Raw genomic sequence first — 22078 nt, forward strand, 5'->3', positions numbered from 1 at the left:
GCATTCCGACATAATTAAGTATCCTAACCCATAAGACTCCGCCCTAACCCACCTTTCCCGCAGCCTAACCCTAAAAAAGCCTAAACCTAATACCCCCCTTTTCGCAGCCTATCCCTAACCCGAATACTTTCGGAATGTCAGCTGTCAGTATTCTGGAGCCGGGATTCCAACTGCTGTCGGGTTTCCGGCACCAGTATTCTGACAGCCGGGATGCTGACTACTTCCCGCAAGTTCATCCCATACTGTATATTGGCCAACTATATCTTACCTGGGTTTTCATTAGACCCTTTGTGGCATATGCACAGTTGTACATTTTTTGAGCCATAACAGGTGAAATTGTAAAAGAAAAAAGTAACATTTTGCAGAGCAATTCATATGCACCGGTTCTACACCAGGAGAAAACAGTAGTATATGCGCCTGCTCGACACAAAGAGAAAATAATACTATATGCACCTGGTTTACACCATGAGATGTGGTTGCTAGTGGTAGTAGTAACTTCAAAAGTTACAGTACACAATCCACACACAGTAAAATACTTTAACAAAGTATCATATAGTTTCATGACAGTGTTATTAATATTAAATTTGTTATGTATACTACATATAAATACAGAAAAATAAATGTACTAATTAAGTTCTGTTAAAAACAAACATGAAATGGTAACCTGCTCTTCCTGACATGTACTGAATGCAAATATGAAATAATGAGAGTAGATTGCAGCATCCACACTAATTATATTGTTAATGGGCGGAATCAAGATGCACTCAGCCAATAAGAAACATCTGCCGGTTGTCATCATCATCAGTGTGTATTTAGCGTTAGGAGTGATATACCTTCACACAGGCACATGTGTCTTTGTTGTGGTCTGCATGGGACACATATGTGTTAACACAAGTGATGTGCAGTCAGGGTAGGCAGGGGAGGCAGAGCTCCCCTGTCACAGTCCGATCTCAGTGGAGTCTTCGTGCATCAGCCGGTTGCATGCGTAATCACAGTTTCGTTCGTTAATGAATCAGGCCCACACCACAGGCAGTAAGCTGCACAGAAAGAGAGCTAATAGAGGCATGCCTCTGAGTGTGGAGGGGGCGTGCCTTAAGCACTGATGGACACCTTGGATGTGTCGTATGACCAGGAAGTGTACTGCAGTGCTTAGTTATTGGAGCTGTCAGCAGCAGCAAGAGAAGACATGGATGCAGTTAGGAGAATCAATGGAGAATCAATGGACACTGAAGCTTAGTGTAGTAAGGGGAGAGTTACAGTGAGTAGAGTGTGAGAAAGGCCCCCAGCACTCAGACCCATCTCCATGTGTGCCTCCCCAGCTATTAACCTCACCTCATGTCACTGGTTAACACACTCCTCCATCTTTTATTCAGCAAAGACGTGTAAGTGCAAAATACAAAATGCATCTGAATCTATATGGAGCTGGATACTTCAGCCCCTGTATCTATTTACAATTTTAAGTCATATTTATTCTCTGAAAGAAGAGCGGAGATGCAGGTGGGCAGTGATCAGGGCGTGGCCGGACTGAGTCATTAGGCCCCACCCCACCCGTGAATCACACATATTAAACTTGGGGGGACCAAATGACACGAATATCATATAATCTCATCATTAGGCCCTGCTCCCAACTGATGGACCACTGATTCCCAGTAAGATTCTCCCCATTTTGCCCCCATGTGCGGGAGCTACTTGAAAAATCGGGAGCTTCCCGCAGGATCCGGGAGTAGGCAAGTATGACATAAGTGAATGAAAAAAATGCTGTGTGCGCTGTTCTGACCATTTGTTGTTTCCTGATAAATCAAAATAACCCTTGAAACTATTGATTTAAACATGTTTAAAGTCTTTTACTGTTGTCTCTCTCTGCTGACAGTTGTTCCAAGCACCAAATGTACTCTTTCTATAACATTACATCTTTTTGCCATATACAGTTACAGGTAAAGTGAGGCAGCGCTGCACAGGTTATAAGGGGGAAGGGAGGTTATAAGAGGGAAGGGGGAAGGGAGGCAGCACGGGCAGGGGCGTATCTATAATGGGTGCAGGGTGTGCGGGGCACATGGGCCCCCGGGTCCAGGGGGGCCCACACCGCACACCCTGCCTAACCCTTAACTCCCCCCTGTGCCTAACCCTAACCCCCCCTTCCCCGCTGCCTAAACCCCTAACCCCTGGGGGGTGCCTAACCCTAATTCCCCCCCTGGGGTGCCCAAACCTAACCCTCCCTCCCGCTAGCCTAACCCTAACCCTCCTGGGGGGGTGCCTAACCCTAAATCCCCCCAGGGTGCCCTAAACCTAACCCTCCCCCCCTGCGGCTGTCCGCTCGCGGCGCCCGGCATCCCTTCGATCGGGATGCCGGGCGCCTGTCTCCCGGCGTCGGGGAAATGACAGGCGTCTAGATATAGACGCCGGTCATTTATACCACGCAGGGATAAAGCAGTCGGGAAGCCGGCTGTCGGGAATCCAGCAGCCAGCATCCTGATAGTATACCTCTGTAGCGGGGTCACGTGGATTCGAATGGCAGAGGCTACATGCTTGTATTAATGGCGGTGATGACCGAGAGTGGCTTGCCATGTCTTGATGTTAAATGCAGCTTCACGCTTCGCTAGCGCCGGTGGTGATGTTAGCCATGGTTGTGGTTGCCTCTGGGTGTACTGGTGACAGGCTGGAAGCGTGCTGGTGCAGCGTCCTTACGGCCCTAACTTCCAGTCCCGGAGTCCCTCGTGTGTGCGCTCGCCTCCAGGTGTGCTGGTGACGGGCCGGGAGCATGATATCACAGCACTCTATTGGCCCTAACTGCCAGCCCGGGGTCTCGTGTGTGGGCTTGAGTGATGCTTAACTCACTCCAGCTGGAGGTGAGTGTGCCATGGTATGTGGGTAGAGTTCAGGTCAGCTTACAGGATGCGTGGGTGTGCTGGTTGCCAGGGGTAGGCGACCTGTTCGGGTATTAATCTCGTGGGAGTGATAGCTTGTTAATTTTAACACTACCTAGTGCTGTTTTTGAGGGGGTGATGGTTTGCTGGATTGGGATATATGTTATGTGGTGTCTAGGTAGCAAGTGGTATGTGTCAAGGGTTTCTGTGTGTTGGGGCTTCATGCCATGGGCTAGGTTGTTGTTTCTAATCTGGGGTAATGACTGGGGTACTGGGAAAAGTGTCTCCCTGTATTAGGTGGCCGTGTGTGGCTGATATATTGATGGAATGACTCTTATATTTTAGGATTGTGGTTGGCAGGGGTCAGGGCAGAAAGGGGGAGGAGGGGGGTTGTTTTGGTGAGTACAAAAATCTAGGGGATGGTACGTGAGCGAGTAGGTATGTTATATGACAGTTATTATGTTGAAGTCGATATTTAGACCCTTTGGTGTTAGGGGCTTTAGCGTGTAGATCCAGTTTAGTTCTATTTTATTTATCTTTTTTATGTAGTCTCCTCCCTTCCAATCTCTTGGTATGTGTTGTATGGCTGTGCAGGTAATGGTGGATGAGTGTTGTCTGTGTATTTCTCTGTAGTGTTGTGACATGGGCATGAGACTAAATAGATGACTACTTGAGGTAAATTTACTAAGAATCGAGTTTGTTCAAGATGCCAATCTCAGGAGACTTTACGCATGATTTTCAACTCGCAAATCGACTAAAGGCAAAGTCGGGTGAGTTAGAGAGAGATTTCTCTCTTCTCACTCGTAAAACTCAGGTGAGATAGCAAACTCGAATCTTATCACCATCGGGCAAAGTCGGAAGTACTTTTCTCCTAAAAGATACAGCACGCAAATTTATCAAGAATTGAGATAACAATCTCGGGTGAGATGCCTGCAAACTCTCTGCCAAATTGAAGTTTTAAACACTCAACTCCAGAGCTGCGAGTTTGGCTGAAACACAATGATTTGTGTATGTTTCTGGCTGTAAATAGTTTAAATAGGGTATATTTAATTTTTTTTTTACATAGGTTCACCCCCAAAAGCCTAACCAGCCCCAGACTTGCCAGCCAGTCCTGGTACCTAAAATTATGGGGAACAAAACGAGTAGGGTTCCACTGTATTTTAGGTACCAGCACCAGAAAAAAAAAATTGCGTAGGGGTCCCCCTATAATTAAAACCAGCACTGGACCCAAAACGGCCGGGCTGTAATGCCACAGCCCGGACACCCTATTACCGGGGCCCCATGGCCAAAGCATTATCTGCCCAAGCCGCTCAGGCCAAGCTGGGGATCTCAGGGGAAGTGGGGACTCCCCCAAGAAGGGGTCCCCCTTGAAACCCAGGCTTGGTCTGAAGCCGGGGCTCTTCCCCGCATCCCTGGAGCATTGGGTACGGGGGTAATAAAGTGAAAAATAGAATGAAACTACTCGTTTTGGGTCTGGTGTAGGTTTTAATTATAGACCCCTACACAATTTTTTTTCACCTATCATTAAAACCAGGACTGGCCCTGCAGCCTGGTGCTGGTACCTAAATTACGTTGGAACCCTACTCGTTTTGTTCCCTGTAATTTTAGGTACCAGGACTGGCTGGCAAATACGGGGCTGGTTAAGCTTTAGGAGGGGACCCTATGTCATTTTTTTTATAATATTTAACCTGTTTTTTACAGGTCTTAACACAAGTAGCCAGCACATATCTCACTGATATGTGCAGGCCGCTAGCTCGGGAGATATTTGCAGAGAGAAAACACAGCAATCTCAGGTGAGTAATCTCATCTTCACTTGCAACTCGGGGGAGATATCTCCATCTGCTTCACCATCGGCCAACTCACTTTCAGCTAAACTCACTTCTTAGTAAATTTGCGAGATGAAAAACTGAAAAATCACCCAAGATTTGGCGATGCAAATCGAGATAAAAAAAAACTAAACTCGACCATTCTCAATTCGTAGTACATTTACCCCATTTAGCGCGGCGGGTTAACTCCTGTTTAATTTTGTGTGTTTGTCCTGTTATGTTTCATTTTACTTCTGTTGTTAAGTGTTTTCCTGTATTTGCACACAGGGAAATACTTAACAACAGAAGTAAAATCAAACAGGACAAACACACAAAATTAAACAGGAGTTAACCTGCCACACTAAAGGAGTCATCTATTTAGTCTCATGCCCATGCAAACTACAATACATAGGCAGGACTATTAGGCCTCTGCAGACAAGAATAGCAGAACACATACGAAACATAAAAATTGGATACGAGAAACACAGCCTGTCACAACACTACAGAGAAATACACGGACAAGATCCATCCACCATTACCTTCACAGCCATGCAACTATACCAAGAGATTGGAGAGGAGGAGACTACATAAAAAAGATAAACAAAACAGAACTAAAGTGGATCTACATGCTAAAAGCCCTAACACCAAAGGGTCTAAATATCGACTTCAACATATCTGTCATATAACATACCTACTCGCTCACGTACCATCCCCTAGATTCTTGTATTCACCAAACAACCACACAACCCCCCTCCGGCCTCCCCCAGCCCCCTTACCCCCCTCCCCCTTTGTGCCCTGACCCCTGTTAACCACAGTACTAAAATATAAGAGCCATTCCATCAATATATCACCCACACACGACCACATAATACAGGGAGACACTTTTCCCAATACCCCAGTCATTACTCCAGATTAGAAACAACAACCTAGCCCATGACATGAAGCCCCGACACACAGACACCATTGACACATGCCATTTGCTACCCAGACACCACATAACATATATCCCAATCCAGCAAACCATCACCCCCTCAAAGACAGCACTAGATAGTGTTGAAATTAACAAGCCATCACTGCCACAAGATTAATACCTGCACAGGTCGCCTAACCCTGGCAACCAGCACACCTACACATCCTATTTTTTACTAAGGACTTCCCCGCCTGCCCAGTTTACACACCCACAACCACATCATACAAGGGATGCCACATTGACGTCATTAGCACGCACACACCCACATAACCATAGCAACCTAACTTTCTCCACAGGACATTCAGCCACTCCACAGTTAATCACAGAGGGCGGGTATACCCAGCTCCACCAATGACTTCAAACCAGGAAGTTATTTAAAGGCTTCACACGAACACATGGACATCCTTAACAAAGGCACTCAGTGCTGAAACGCATTGGACCCATCTAATACAGGCACACCACCTGTAAGCACACCTGAACTCTACCCACGTACCATGGCACACTCACCTCGAGCTGGAGTGAGTTAAGCATCACTCAAGCCCACACGTGAGACCCCGGGGTTGGCAGTTAGGGCCGATAGAGCACTGTGCTATCACACTCCCGGCCCGTCACCAGCGCATCCGGAGGTGAGCGTGCACACGAGGGATCCCGGGACTGGAAGTTAGGGCCATAAGGACATTGCATCAGCACGTTTCCGACCTGTCACCAGTAAACCCGGAGGCACCCACAACCAAGGCTAACATCACCATCGGCACTACCGAAGCATGAAGCTGCATTCAACATCAAGATGCAGCAAGTCACTCTCAGTCATCATCGACGTTAATACTAGTGTGTAGCCTCTGCCAGGCGAATCCATGTGACCCCGCTACAGGAGCCAGGACTGAGCAGACACTGAGGTACGTGTCCCCGGTTCAACACCAGCACACCGGCAGCGACAAGGAAACTAAGCACCACCAATGAACTACCTTTATATCTACAACACTTACCGGTAAGTGACCAGCCCTAAGCGGGATGCCGCCTCTAGCACTGGACCATTATTGGACCGAGTCAGCCCCTAAGCCTGACCGACCATCTTCACATTGACTCATCCACCCATATCATTAACAGGGTATGAACACGGCCCCCTTGATACCACCACAATCACTACATCATTCTGAATAGATAGAGGGGGTACGCAGAAGCTAGAAAGCATTGTGTCTCAATATCTGTACTGCAATAAACATAAGTTCTCCCTGCACTTGTGTATCAGTCTTTATTCATGCGACCACCCTATATCACCTGCACACTACATTATTCAGCACCAGACCACATTACCCCCTCCCCGTGCTGCCACCCTTCCCCCTCGCCATAACCTGTGCAGCGCTGCCTCACTTTACCTCTATATGTTCAATAAGAGACCGGACATCTCTTAAGATAGCTGTGCACAGACCACCCCTCATCCACCATTCTCCTCCCCCCACCACACTCCTAACCCCCCCACCCCCCAATCCATTTGAGTGCAGTGTTCATCCCATTTTCACAATATACATTTACAGCTGTGCCAACAATACCACAAAACTAGGCACCCCGTTGTTTAGAGCCCATTCACCCTTGTGTGAGAAAGGAGAAAACACTTAGAAAAAAATAAAATATCTGTAGGGGTGTATTTTTAACATTTAGTAAATGAGTGAAACTATTACTGAATACTAGCAGTTATTTACTTTTTGGTATTCAAAGATTCCTTGATACTGTACAGGGCATCCATTTACAAAACACCAACCTTATACAGAATGAAACATAAGACATGAGCTTCAAAGGTATTACAATGACACTTTAATAACATTAACAAACTGTAATTTGTAAGAACAATTTTATACCTCACACAAAGTTGCATGCATTCTGTGATTCTTAGGGATTTACAGATAGGAGCATTTACACTAATTTAATAACCTACAATCTGGGAAAAAAGATAATCTGGATCACATTTTGGAGTATTCCACTGGGTATTCTATGCACCCATTTTATAGTCTGAACAGAACACATTCTATAAAACCTTTCTTCTTTTGAAACTATGCAAACAAAATGTAGCGCTAAGCCCATTACTATCACTATTTTCAGTAGGAGAACAAAGAAAATCTTGGGATTATCTGAATATTCAGTGATGTGTAATTTGTGTTTAATTTGTTGAACTCATGAATTCATGGCAAAGTGTTCTGACCTTCTTTTAGCCTCTCTCTTTTAGAAATGGAGATGTTGCCCATAGCAACCAATCAGATTCTACTTACAATTTAACTAGCATCTTCTAGATTGAAAATACGGTAGTAGCTAGAATCTGATTGGTTGCTAAAGGCAACATCTCCACTTCTAAAAACTGTCAGAGGGGTTTTATTTCTATCCCCCACTGTATACCCTGCAAACCAATGTGATCATATGAATTGAGAGCCCTTTCACTTTGTATGTTCAGATGATGATTGAGTTTAATTTTAACAATAGAGAAAACAATTATCTTTGTACTGTGCACAAAACACATTTTTGTGGTGCCCTAATAACAGTCTACCACTTAGCAGAAATGTATTTTAAGTGGAACGCACACTGTATCAACAATTCTTAATTCAACCCTCAGACCTCTACATTTATGTGTCCAGGAAATTAAAGTTTGAGGCATTTTATTACTCCTTGATCTTTCCAATTTATTTTTTGTATTTTTAATGCCAACTGTGTATGGAAACTATATAACATTAAACATAATTCTTTGATCTCACCCGTATCTACAGAATACTTACTGTAGTTCTCAAACTCGGTCCTCAGGACCCCACACAGGTCACATTTTCCATGTCAACTAGCAGGGGCACAGGTGTCTTCATTATTCACTGACACATTTTAAAAGATCCACAGGTGAAGCTAATTATTTCACTTGTGATTTTGTGATTAGGCCTGAGCAACATGCACTGTTTGGGGTCCTGAGGACCGAGTTTGAGAACCTGTGGAATAGTAGAAACAATTTGTAATTTAAAGAATGCAGAACTTATGTCTGGTACTCTTTGTTACTAGGGAAAAAAAACAGGCCAAAAGTATGTGGCATCTTATTGTGTGTGTGTCCTAAAGAATGAACACTTTATACAAGCAAAGCAAATTTATTTTTGAAACTTCTACCCACATGTTCAATGCTCAAAAACGATCAACATGCTAAAAAAGATAATAAAAAATAAAAACACGACTAAAATATATTGTAAAAGTTGCATGTTTCTGTCTAGTAATATTTTCTTTTAACAAAATATTAATATATAAATACATACATAAAACAAGCTGGCACTGCTTCTAAATATTTTTACCAATTTGTTTTTATTAAACATGAGAGATGCACGAAAATCTATACAGCTAATCAAGAATATTTTTGCTGCCACCTGTAAGTTCATGAGAATGTCTATTGGTCTTAACCATGACTCCATAGCTGCGATCACTACAAGAGAGACTGAGGACCTGATTCAGACCCGCTTGCTAGGATGCATTCGCTCATAGCTGGCCGATTTTCGCGTTCTGCGCATGCGTATGCATCACAGTGCATATGCGCGAACCAGTACAAGAGATCAGGAAGCGTTCACTCGCTGCGTATAGACAGCCCAGCAGAGTGAGTGACAGGAAAAGCCGTTTGTGGGTGGTGACAGGGGTTGGTCTGAGGAACCGGGGGAGTGGAGGTGCGAATGCAGGAGTGCCTGAGCGTCTCAACGCCGTTTCGGAGGCGTGCATAATTATGAGACAGCGTCATTGTATAAGTCACCTGGCTGGTTTTTACACTGAAGTGCTCGCAGTGCTTGCAGAAGGCTATGGTTATGCCTCAAGCGCTGCGATTGCATCTGATGGTACCTGATGTACCAGTGGTTGTATACACTTCCTGGAGATGACGTGCGCAAATAGGCATCTTAAGACAGGCTAGTGGGTGTCTGCATACACAAAGCGAATGCACGCCAAGATATAGTGGGTGTTCTTATGCCTTGCTGTGCGATCGCCTGCCTTGCTGTGGGTTGGCCGGATTTGCATTTGCTGGGTGCTAGCTTACGCATATAGCTTTTATACGGCTGCTCAGACACTGCACTATTCACATAAAGAAAGCTGGTCACAGACAACTAGCATGGGAGAATTATTATTAAGTTATTATAAACACATATTCAAAAAATACATACAAACGCCATTCAGCTTTAATAGCCCTAGGACAGTATCCATATGCTTTTAGAAACATGTAAGTGTTAAAGATCAGCACATTTTAAACTTTAGAATTACAAGCAAATATATGCAAAATGCACTCCTCTCAAACGGAAAAAATGTGATATATATATTATAAGGGCACAGTCGTGCCGTTATATTAAGGATGAATAAAAAAAAAACAGAATTCTCCCATAGAGAATTCCTGAGGGGGGCGGCATGGTGTTTAAGGGGCTACATTTCAAAAACTATTGGATGTACAGAGCTGAAATTTGGCATGGATGGGTAGAACTGTCACTCGGTGCTGTCTGCCAAATTTCAGGATGAAATTGAGAATTTGGGAGTAATGTAAAGTTCCAACTGTCACTTTTTTTGACACTTTCAGTTAGGACCACTTTTCTGCTGTAGTCTATGGGGGATTTTTGGGAAGGCACAAGTCAGGGTATGGGACAAATTTAGACTTGGGGTTTGTTTTATTAGGTATCCTTTATTAGGGCCTTTTGGGGATCAGGTAATTGAGAAAGTTGCAGTTTTTAAACTATTACCTCACAAATGCCCCATTATGGAGATATGGAGCTTCAACTTGCTGCGCAGCCTCAGTAGGTGCCTCCAGCAGGGGGGTGTACTCACTGTGGCTTCACTTTGGTACACAAAGATGGCTGTCCTTTGTGGGCGGTAGCAGTGGTGGGACTCGGGGGAAGGAAGTGGGCGTTAGCTGTGGCTGGGACCCAGGGGAGGTAGCGGGGGCGGTGTGGGCGTTATCACCAACGGTGCGAATAGTTGGTGGCGGGACCCAGCTGCGGTGCAGGCTGTGGGACCCATCGGCGGTGGTGCTGTTTTGGTGGCAAGCCTGGTTCCGAGAGGATCCAGTTCCTGCCAGCCAATCTGCCGAGTTCAGCAGCGGTGCCCATTTATTTCAAAAAACGAGATCTATTGTGCACAGACAGATGAAGGCTTGGATCAGGGAGATCCGTTGATGCCTGCATCTGTATAAAAATAAACACAGAAGCACGGAGGGATCAGGGAGATCCATTTGTGCTTCTGTGTTTAAAAAAATAAAACCTGTGTAAATTTTATTTAAAAAATTTCGTGGTCCCCCCCTCCAAAAAAAGAACAACCGCACAGGGCTTTGGTGAACCTGTACTGGTTATGCTAAATACAGGGGACAAATGATGTAGGGTTACCCTGTATTAAGTACAACCAGCACCAGGCTATTCAGAACCAATCCTGGTTGACAAAATACAGGTGAAAAATGACATAAGGGTCCCCTGTATTCAGCACAACCAGCACTGGGCTCTGAGCCGGTACTGGTTATGGAAATACAGGGGGAAAAATGAGTAGGGTTCCCCTGCATTTACCAGAACTAGCACCGGACCATTTCTATAAAAGCCAGCCGAGGGGGAGGCGTGAATTTCAAAAATGGCACTAAGGCACCATTTTTTAAATGGGCACGAAAGTAACCTTAAGTTACTTTTGTGGTTCTCACCATTGAAGTCAATGGTGAGAACCACTGAGAGGTGGAAGGCTTGCCTCTCTCAGCCAATGAGCGCACCGCACCAGGATTTCTATAGTGAAATCCTACGACATAGCCGTCATTCGGATAGTACTGTCTTTAGAGGACAGTACTAAGATCAGTGGTCCGCGTAACTTGATTTTTTTTTTTGCCAAGCCCGGGGATGCTACATGGAACGAAGAGGACATGATCCACGCATAGGAGGAGGTGAGTATGGATTTTTATTTACAGGTACTCTATGGATTCTACTTGGACAAGTGGACATGATGGGCTTCAGTGATACTAGGTGAGTATGTGAGATAGTGTGTGTACATGTACGGTTTAATAAAATTTTACTTTCAATGGTGTGTGTGTGTGTCTTGTGTTTATTTTCACATTTCTTTTGCTGTGGGCCTGTAATGCCCTACATGCTGGTACTTGTGGTTCTCCAAATACCAGCAAGCGGGAGAGACATGCTGGGACCTGTAGTTCCACAGCAAAATATTTTTAACTCTTTCAAATGCACCACACTACACTATCAACCCGGCACCCATCGGCTGGGGATAGCCCCGGGCTATCAGCCTAGTGTGGCCAGGAGAGGGGGACCTCTTTATAGGAGGGTCGCCACCTCCCCAGAGATCCCCAGCCTGGGCTGACGCATTCAAGGGTATTGCTTGGCCGGGGGACCCTGGCTGTGTAGGGGCCTTAAGAAGCATTTCACGGTGGGGACGATCAGTGCCAGTGAGCCCCTTTGTCCCCCGCTGCTGCCCCTGTGCACTGCCCCGCTGCTGCCACTGCTCCACACCCCCGCTGCTGCCCCTGTGCACTGCCCTGCATGCCTGCAGCCTGCCCCCTACAGCCGTCTCTCCCTCTGCGCCCCCAACACACCTTCTGTGTGCTGTCTCCCCCACCACCAGCACTGTTGTACCATTTTGCCCTTCTCCCCTGCAGATGGCCCAATTTGCTGCTCCCATCCCTGATGGTTAATAAATAATAAAAAAAGCAATGAAATTCCATAGACAAAAAAAACCTTACTGTTTCACATGTCCCATTAAGGCTTCTTAGACATGATCTGAAATTTCACAAAACCAACTGAATTTAAGCCACTCAAAATTAAAAAAGCAATGAAATTCCGATCATTAAGGCTGATGTTTAATGGATGTTTTTCTTGATCAATACAATATGGTATGCAATCACACCCTGTGGTTAACTGCAGATTCAGCACTCTCACAGAGTGAGGTTGCTATCACTAACAAAATGGTGGCGCTGCTAATTCACAGAATTGTACGCTCATTGGAATACACACATGCAGTATATGCAACTGAGGTCTGTATATAGTGTATATATACACACACACACAAATACAGATATGTCAAGTTGCATATTTTCCGCTAATCCGGCAAATCGTTATGCACCTGCAGGTACGCACGCTATGTTCGCACTTGTGACCCCATAGTATTTCATGGTGCAAACGCAGCAAATCGCGTAGTGCGATGCATGCACACATTTGTATGCAGAGGACACATCTGTGTATATATATAAATCTCAGATGCGGTCACGTGGCAAACACTCCGCGGACCATCATCTGACATCAGCCGCCTATTTATGTTCATCCACCAAATGGGGTTGTGATTAATGAGTCCCACATTTATCTCTTTGTGGTGAGATGGATGATCACGTCCACAGGTAAGCTGGGGAACAGATGACGGTCCGTGGAGTGGATACCACGTGATCCCATCTGCGTTGCATTAATCGAAAGTCCCCCGTTCTAATAGATACTTAATCTCTGATCTTAGAGGTTTATTATTTATTAAAACCTATATATAGTAAGTAAGTTTTCCTCTGAGTCTTATTATTAAGCTGTATTGATATGTTTACAACAGTTTTTGCATAGAAACTTACTTATCTAGATGGATTGTTCGAATCAGGTGAAAACAAGCTGCTCATTAAGGAAGGTATATAAACCCAGTTAAGTTGTATAGTGTCACATTTGATAAAGTTGCAAAGGAACTAGGGGTGAGCGGGTTCGGATTTCTGAAATCCGAACCCCCCCCGAGCCCCCCCGATCCGAGGCCGATCCGAGTCAGGGTCGACTTTTCCTGCCTGACTCGGATCTGAAATCGAGGCAAAACGTCATCTTCCCGCCTTCCGGGTCTCACGGGTTTTGGATCCTATATAAGGTACCCGCGTCGGCGCCATTTTCTCACTCAGCTGTGGACAGTGAAGAGGGAGGGTGGGAGTTAGGGCTGGCTGGGCTGTGTAGTGTAGTGTAGTGTAGTGCAGTGTAGTGTTGTGCTGTGCTGTGCTGCACTGTGCTGCTGTTGTCCATAGGGGCTGTGTCCACTCCAAAGTCCTGTGCAGTGTCCCAGTCCTAAAGGGGTGCTGTAGTGTTGTCCAGGGGGTGCTCTGTCCATCAGGGGTGCTCCACCCAAGTGCAAAAAAAAATAATATTTTTTCTGTGTTTGTGAATTGTGTGCGCAGTAGTCGCACGTGCATCAACAAAGTAGTGCCAAGCGTGCGCCTGTGTCATAAGTAAAGGGCTTGACTGTTAAAGGGTGCTGTAACACCCAAAGTACACTCCAAACAAAATATAAAAATATTTTCTGTGTTTGTGAATTGTGTGCACTGTGGCTGCACGTGCATCAACAAAGGAGCAGCGCCAAGCGTGCGCCTGTGTCCCATAAGTAAAGGGCCAGCTGGCTTGTCTGTTAAAGGGTGCTGTAACCCCCAAAGTACACTCCAAACAAAACAAAAAAAAAATTCTGTGTTTGTGAATTGTGTGCACTGTGGCTGCACGTGCATCAACAAAGGAGCAGCGCCAAGTGTGCGCCTGTGTCCCATAAGTAAAGGGCCGGCTGGCTTGTCTGCTAAAGGGTGCTGTAAACCCCAAAGTACACTCCAAACAATATAAAAAAATATTTTCTGTGTTTGTGAATTGTGTGTGCAGTAGCCGAATGTGCATCAACAAAGTAGCGCCAAGCGTGCGCCTGTGTCATAAGTAAAGGGCCGGCTGGCTTGACCATTAAAGGGTGCTGTAACCCCCAAAGTACACTCCAAACAAAATAAAAAAATATTTTCTGTGTTTGTGAATTGTGTGCACTGTGGCTGCATGTGCATCAACAGAGGAGCAGTGCCAAGCATGTGCCTGTGTCCCATTAGTAAAGGGCCAGCTGGCTTATTCATTAAAGGGCGCTGTAACCCCCAAAGTACACTCCAAACATAATAAAAAAATATTTTCTTTGTTTGTGAATTGTGTGCACTGTGGCTGCACGTGCATCAACAAAGGAGCAGCGCCAAGCGTGCACCTGTGTACCATAAGTAAAGAGCCAGCTGGCTCATTTCTTAAAGGGTGGTGTAACCCACAAAGTGCACTACTCTCCAACAAAAATAAAAAAATATTTTCTGTGTTTGTGTGAGCCTTAGCCGCACGTATATATCAATATAACATAAATGGAGGACCAAACTTTCTCCGATAAAAATAAAATAGGGAAAGAACCACTTCCTCCTAGTGCTGTTGCTGCTGCTAGGAGTTGTTCATCATCCCAGAGAGGAAGTAGGAACACCACTACTTTTACTAGCAAAACGTATAACTGAGGCCTTGACTGCTATGTTGGTGTTAGACGTGCATCCGGTATCCACCATTAGTGCAGTAGGATTTAGACAATTGATGGAGGTAGTGTGTCCCCGGGTCCAAATCCCGTCTAGATTCCACCTGCATCCTCAAAGCAGCAGCGACAAGCGTGCGTATGTCTGTTAAATGGTGGTGTAACCCTCAAAGTGCGCTCCACAAACAATAAAAAAATTCTTCTTTTTTTTTCTGTCTGTGACATGTGTGGACTGTAGCCGCACCTGCATCCTTAAAGCAGCAGCGACAAGCGTGCGTCTGTCTGTTAAAGGGTGGTGTAACCCTAAAAGTGCGCTCCACAAACAATAAAAAATGTCTTCTTTTTTTTTCTCTTTGTGAAATGTGTGGGCTGTAGCCGCACCTGCATCCTCAAAGCAGCAGCGACAAGCGTGCGTCTGTCTGTTAAAGGGTGGTATAACCCTCAAAGTGTGCTCCACAAACAATAAAATTATTATAATTTTTCCTGTCTTTGTGAAATGTGTGAGCTGTAGCCGCACCTGTACCCTTAAAGCAGCAGCGACAAGTGTGCGTCTGTCTGTTAAAGGGTGGTGTAACCCTCAAAGTGTGCACCACAAACAATAAAAAAATTCTTTTTTTTTTTCTGTCTTTGTGAATTGTGTGGGCTGTAGCCGCACTTGCATCCTCAAAGCAGTAGCGACAAGCGTGCGTCTGTCTGTTAAACGGTTGTGTAACCCTCAAAGTGTGCTCCACAAACAATAAAAAAATTCTTTTTTTTTCTGTCTTTGTGAAATGTGTGGGCTGTAGCCGCACCTGCATCCTCAAAGCAGCAGCGACAAGTGTGTGTCTGTCTGATAAAGGATTACATCGGTGACAGCATCCAAGTAGGCATGTCAGACAGTCCGTACATGTACTGGCAGGAAAAAGAGGCACTTTGGAGGCCCCTGTACAAACTGGCTCTATTTTACCTGAGTTGCCCCCCCCTCCAGTGTGCACTCCGAAAGAGTGTTTAGTGCAGCCGGGAACCTTGTCAGCAAAAGGCGTAGGAGGTTGCTTCCACAAAATGTGGAGAAGATGATGTTCATAAAAATGAATTATCAACTCTTCCAGGGAGACCAGCCTCCAGAACGTACAGAGGGACCTGTGGTGGTGGATTCCAGTGGGGACGAATATATATATATCCCAGCGCTGCTATTTTTAATGTATATTTCTGATCTATATATACTATATGTGTATATATATTTACACTGTACATCAGTGGCGTAACTAGGGCAGGGAGAGTGAGGTGCGTGCCCTGGGCGCCGTTGGACCGGCGGTGCGGGGGGGCTCCGCCGGCCATGGTACCGGCCCGCCCTAGTTAGCCAGTGTAGCGCCGAATGCAATGAGTGCGGTCAGCGCTACACATTTACACAAGACCGGCGCTAGGCTTCCAGCGCCGGTCCTGTGCTGCATGCCTGAGCCCGTTCCCTCCCCCTGAGCGCTTGCCCAATAGCGCCAGAAGGAGGGCTCAGGCTGTGCATAACACACGCATCACCGCCAGCGCTGGCGGCGATGCGTGTGTTAAACAGCAGCCAATGAGAGTCAGATAGACTCTCAGTGACTGCTGCAGCACCCACTGCAAGAGCCGGACTTCCGTCCGGCTCCTGCAGTGGGTAATGGGACTGACGTCATGACGTCATGATGTCTGTCCTATAATGCTGAGCACGCCAGCCCGGGCGGGAGCGGCGTCACGAGCAGGACCAGGAGCAGAGATTCAGGTAAGTATATCTTTATATATATATATATATATTTTTTTTTTTTAAACCTATCTGCACAACGGGGGAGGGTGGAGGGGGGTGGCTACTACTGGGGGGACCTCTACTGGGGGAGGGGTGGCTACAACTGGGGAAGGGGTGGCTATTACTGGGGGGACCTCTACTGGGGGAGGGGTGGCTACTACTGGGGGGACCTCTACTGGGGGAGTGGTGGCTACTACTGGGAGCGCCATTGGGAGGACCTACTCTACTGGGGACTACTACTTGGGGGTTAACTACCACTGGGGGCATTATAAAAGGGGCCTACTACAAGAGGCACTGCACTCGAGGGACTACTTCTGGGGGCAATAATAGGAAGGGCCACTACAGGGGGCACTGGATAGGGGGGATCACTACTGGGTGCCTGCATAAGGGAACCACTACTGGGAAAACTGCATGGGGGGGACTACTGCTGGGGGCACTATATAAAGGGCACTGCATAGGGGGTGACTACTACTGGGGGCACCATATAAAGGGCACTGCATAAGGGGATACCGCTAGTGGGTGCACTGCATTGTGGGGACTGCTACTGGGAGCACTGCATAAGGGGGAACACTACGTGGGGCACTGCATTTGGGGGGCCACTACTGGGGGTACTGAGTAAGGGGAACTAATTGGGGGCTGTATAAGGGGGACCACAACTGGGGATACTGTATAAGGGGCACTACTATGGGCCTGCATAAGAGGGACCACAACTGCATACTGGGGGTACTGTATACTGGGGTTAAGGTGCATATGGATAGGAATGTTTAGCGTGAAAATAAAGGGGTGTGTCATGTTGACATGCCCCATTTTTAAGTGACCACGCCCATTTTTTCCCGCGCGCACAGCTCGGGTTGTTGTGGGGGGCTCCCTTTTCATATTTTCCCTGGGCTCCAAATACCCTAGTTATGCCACTGCTGTACATATATATACATTCATACACACACACAGTTTTCCCGCTGGCCTGTTTTATCTCAGCACCACGCCCTACATGATTTTAAAGGGGCGGAATGCACCTTTCCCTTTTAGCGGCGCCCCGCTAAAACAGCCTGCCCTGTGCCTTTCACAGTGTCCCGCGGGTGTGATAAGTTGTACTGGCAGATCACCGCCTGTTGAATTGATCTATTCATCGTGATTGGACAGCACCATGGAGGAAAGGTAAGGGTGGTACCACCAGGGACAGGAGGTAGGGGCTGTGTGTTATAGCAATAGGTTGCACAGCCCCTGCTGCCCAAAGGATGAGGTGTAATATGCTTTTTTTTAACTTAAAGACTGCACATTACACCTCCCCCTCTTCTGTGCAGTGAAGGGGAAGTGCAGCCTATTGCTATAATGCACAGCCAGTGACTGTCCGCCGCTCCACTGGTGCCTCAGATGTTTTTTGGGGGGGCAAAGCGTCCCCTTGCCCCCCCCCCCTGTTCCGACACCTATGAGTGTGTACACAGTTTTAGAGTTAAAATTCCTGGCTGCTTGAATTAGGCATTTGGTTACACTTTAAGGGAATCCTCAGTGATTTATTAGCATTCTAAACTGGGTCATCTCATAGTATTACAATTTAAGCTTCCATTTTTAAATATTGCCATATGGGCCAGGTACACAAAGATACAAAACCATAAGCACAACAGAAGAATGTAAAAATAAACGTCAATCCGCTTGTAACAATATAGACGTATTTTTTAATCGTTTATAAGACTTCGAACTTCCAGTAACAAATTTCCATGTTGGACAACCAGAACACCATCATAAACGACACATTCAAAAAAAACAAGTTTAATGTCGGTAAATAAACAAATCGACAACACAAAAAAACAAGAATAAAACCCTCCAAAAAACAGAAAGCAGAAACAAAAACCATAAAATACCAGCTTCTAGGACAGGGCAAACTACAGACAAATCCAAACAGACTGATGGAATGAGTGGGTAAAGCATAAATCGCACTTTGAGCCTGATTCAGACCCGCTCGCGAGCGATATGCGCTCGCAAGAGGAGCAATGGTGGGGCACTGTGCACGTGCGCAACCCCGGTAGCGAGTGAGAAATTCACTCGCTCTGGGGCTCACTACAAACAGGGCGGCTGTTGATGTTGATCGACAGCTCGCCCCGTTTTGTAGGTGGGGAGGGGGGGTGGCTGGACAAATGGAGGTGTTCCTGTCGGAACGCCTGCCGTTTATGGGCGGCCCTACTGACATCACTCATGATGTCAGTAGTGAGTTTCCTGCTCTATTAAAGCAGGAAACTCACTGGGGCTTGTGGGAACGAGACCCTACCACAAGGGTCTCATCGCGACCATCACCTGCCTGCCCGCTAAAGCTGTGGGTGGTTACCCACAGCTTAGCGAGCAGCCAGGAGGCCGGGTTTTAAATAAAAAGCGGACGCCCTGATTCAGAGCGAGCGCTCGCTATTTGCGAGTACCTCTGAATCAAGTCAACTGATTAAAGAAATGCTGGCCATACAGCTGCACGATTTCGGTCCGACTGCCCGAGTATTACAATGAATCGTGTAGAAATCGTGTATTTTTGGAGTAGGATACGATCCGATGTGGTCTCTTGCAGCTCCTAAAACGGATCGTATGATCAGATGTGCACCCGCACTCCACAGGATTACATGGTGCGATTGCAGTGCACGCCATAGCATACGCTGCTGCCGGTAATCGCATGGCGCGATGCGTGTGCACATTTTTTATCATGATTAGAATACACATCTGTAGCGTACATCTCAGTTTTGCATCCAAAACAAAAAAGCATGTAAACTTTACAGACATAAAAATAAAACACTTCATAAAACCCACATAATGACAGAAAAAAAACAAAAGCCAACACTCCAAGGGCCTAATTCGCATCAGTGATTTTGTACGGAATACAGCAACGAAAATATGCCAACGTTTCCAATCATAGCCATAGACACGCCCATAGAGACACCCATTGCTACTGCTTTCTCATGTCCTTTCGATGACGTATAACAGTGTAAACATCGGTAACATCGACCAGCCATGCAACATATGTGGGAAGTCTGACTAGCAGCAAACATATTGTCTCTCCTGACATGCAGAGGGCTCTCATGCTGCTAAGATCGCAATAGCTCATTTATGCCCGCCCATCAAACAGTGTTTAAACTAGAGGTGTGCACCTGCCACTTTTCGTGTTTTGTGTTTTGGTTTTGGATATTTCTTTGTGATTTGGATCTGGATTGGTTTTGCCAAAGCCATCCTTCCGTGTTTTGGGTTCTGGGTTTTGTGTTTTGGATCTGTATTTTTTTTAAAGAAAGCATAAAAACAGCTAAAATCACAGAATTTGTGGGTTTTTCTGCTCCTATGCTATTATTAACCTCAACAACCTTAATTTCCACTAATTTCCAGTCTATTCTGAACACCTCACACCTCACAATAGTGTTTTTTGTCCAAAAGGTTGCACCAAGGTAGCTGCATGACTATGCTAAGTGACACGAGTGGGCGGCACAAACACGTGGCCCATCTAGGAGTGACACTGCAGTGGCAAACAGGATGGCAGTTTGAAAAACTAGGCCCCAAACAGTACATACTGCAAAGAAAAAAAAGAGGTGCAAGATGGAATTGTCCTTGGGTCCTCCCACCCACCCATATTTTGTATAAACAGGACCAAACAGGACATGCACACTTTAACAAACCAATAATTTCAGCGCCAGGGTCTGCCACATGACTGTGGCTGAAATGATTGGTTCGTTTGGGCCCCCACAAAACAAGCTGGCAATTAATCTGTCCCTGCACAAACTGGCTCCACGGATTCAAGATGTCGTCCTCATACTCCTTTTCCACCGATTCCTCACCCTCTTCAGTGTTGTTCTGGTCTCCCTAGAAGAGTTGATAATTCATTTTTATGAACATCATCTTCTCCACATTTTGTGGAAGCAACCTCCTACGCCTTTCTCTGACAAGGTTCCCGGCTGCACTAAACACTCTTTCGGAGTACACACTGGAGGGGGGGCAACTCAGGTAAAAAAGAGCCAGTTTGTACAGGGGCCTCCAACTTGCCTCTTTTTCCTGCCAGTACAGGTACAGACTGTCTGACATGCCTACTTGGATGCTGTCACCGATGTAATCCTCCACCATTCTGTCAATGGTAATAATATCATATGCAGTGACAGTAGACATGTCAGAAATTGTTGCCAGGTCCTTCAGTCTGGACCATATGTCCAAACTTAGTCCTGCCTGCCCTGCATCACCGCCAGCTGGTTGCTTAGGATACCTAAGTTGTTTCTTGGCAGCCCCAGTTGTGGGAGAAAATGAAGAAGGAGCTGTTGACGTGTCACGTTCCGCTTCAGCTGACAGTGTTTTCACCAGCAGGTCTTTGCACCTCTGTAGGCTTGTGTCGGCCTGAAAGAGAGACACCACATTGGCTTTAAACCTGGGATCAAGCGCGGTGACCAAAATGTAGTGGTCTGATTTCAACAGATTGACCACCCTTGAATCCTGGCAAAGCGAATGAAGGGCTTCATCCACAAGTCCAACATGCCGAGCAGAATTGCTCCGTCTTAGCTCCTCCTTCACTTTCTCCAGCTGCTTCTGCAAAAGCCTGATGAGGGGAATGACCTGACTCAAGCTGGCAGTATCTGAACTGACTTCACGTGTGGCAAGTTCGAAGGGCTGGAGAACCTTGCACAACACAGAAATCATTCTCTACTGTGCTTGAGTCAGGTGCATATGCCTATGTCATAGGTGGATGTATAGGCTTGAATGGCCTTTTGCTGCTCCTCCATCCTCTGAATCATATAGAGGGTTGAGTTGCACCGCGTCACAACCTCTTGCTTCAGGTGATGGTGGGGCAGGTTCAAGAGTGTTTTCTGGCGCTCCAGTCTTTGGCACGCAGTCGCTGAATGGCGAAAGTGGCCAGAAATTTTTCGGGCCACCCAAAGCATCTCCTGCACGCCCCTGTCGCTTTTCAGAAAATTCTGCACCACCAAATTTATTGTGTGAGCAAAACATGGGATGTGCTGGAATTTGCCCAGATGTAATGCCCGCACAATATTGGTGGCATTGTCAGATATCTCAATTCCCCAGGAGAGTCTAAGTGGGGTAAGAAACTGGGTGATGATTTCCCTCAGTTTCTCTAAGAGGTTGTCGGCGGTGTGCCTCTTACTGATACTGGTAATACACAGTGTAGCCTGCCTTGGAACGAGCTGGAGTTTCTGAGATACTGCTACTGGTGACGCTGCTGTTGTTGCTGCATAAGGCAATACATCTACCCAGTGGGCTGTCACAGTCATATAGTCCTTAGTCTGCCCTGTTCCACTTGTTTACATGTCCGTGGTTATGTGGACATTGGGTGCAACCGCATTTTTCAGGACACCGAGGACACTTTTTTCTGACGTTTCTGTACAGTCTCAGTATCGCCTGCCTAGTGAAGTGGAATCTAGACGGGATTTGGAACCGGGGACAC

At 46.2% G+C, this 22078-nt stretch overlaps 1 protein-coding gene across 3 annotated transcripts in view; it reads right to left on the reverse strand.

Annotated features, from left to right (window-relative positions):
* Positions 1-22078, reverse strand: part of PTCHD1 (patched domain containing 1) — a 289736-nt gene that overhangs the window by 247508 nt on the left and 20150 nt on the right. Inside the window, exon 1 of one of the 3 annotated variants that reach the window (XM_088451592.1) lies at positions 8402-8463. The exons of 1 other annotated variant lie outside the window; for it this stretch is intronic. The gene's annotated coding sequence lies outside the window, so the exon portion shown is untranslated. Of the gene's footprint in view, positions 1-8401; positions 8464-22078 lie in introns of those variants that run through there. One more of the 3 variants, XM_088451594.1, reaches the window with a different exon arrangement.

Source organism: Taudactylus pleione, unplaced genomic scaffold, assembly GCF_031769625.1.
Source record: "Taudactylus pleione unplaced genomic scaffold, aTauple2 ptg000026l, whole genome shotgun sequence".
NCBI lineage: Eukaryota > Metazoa > Chordata > Amphibia > Anura > Myobatrachidae > Taudactylus > Taudactylus pleione.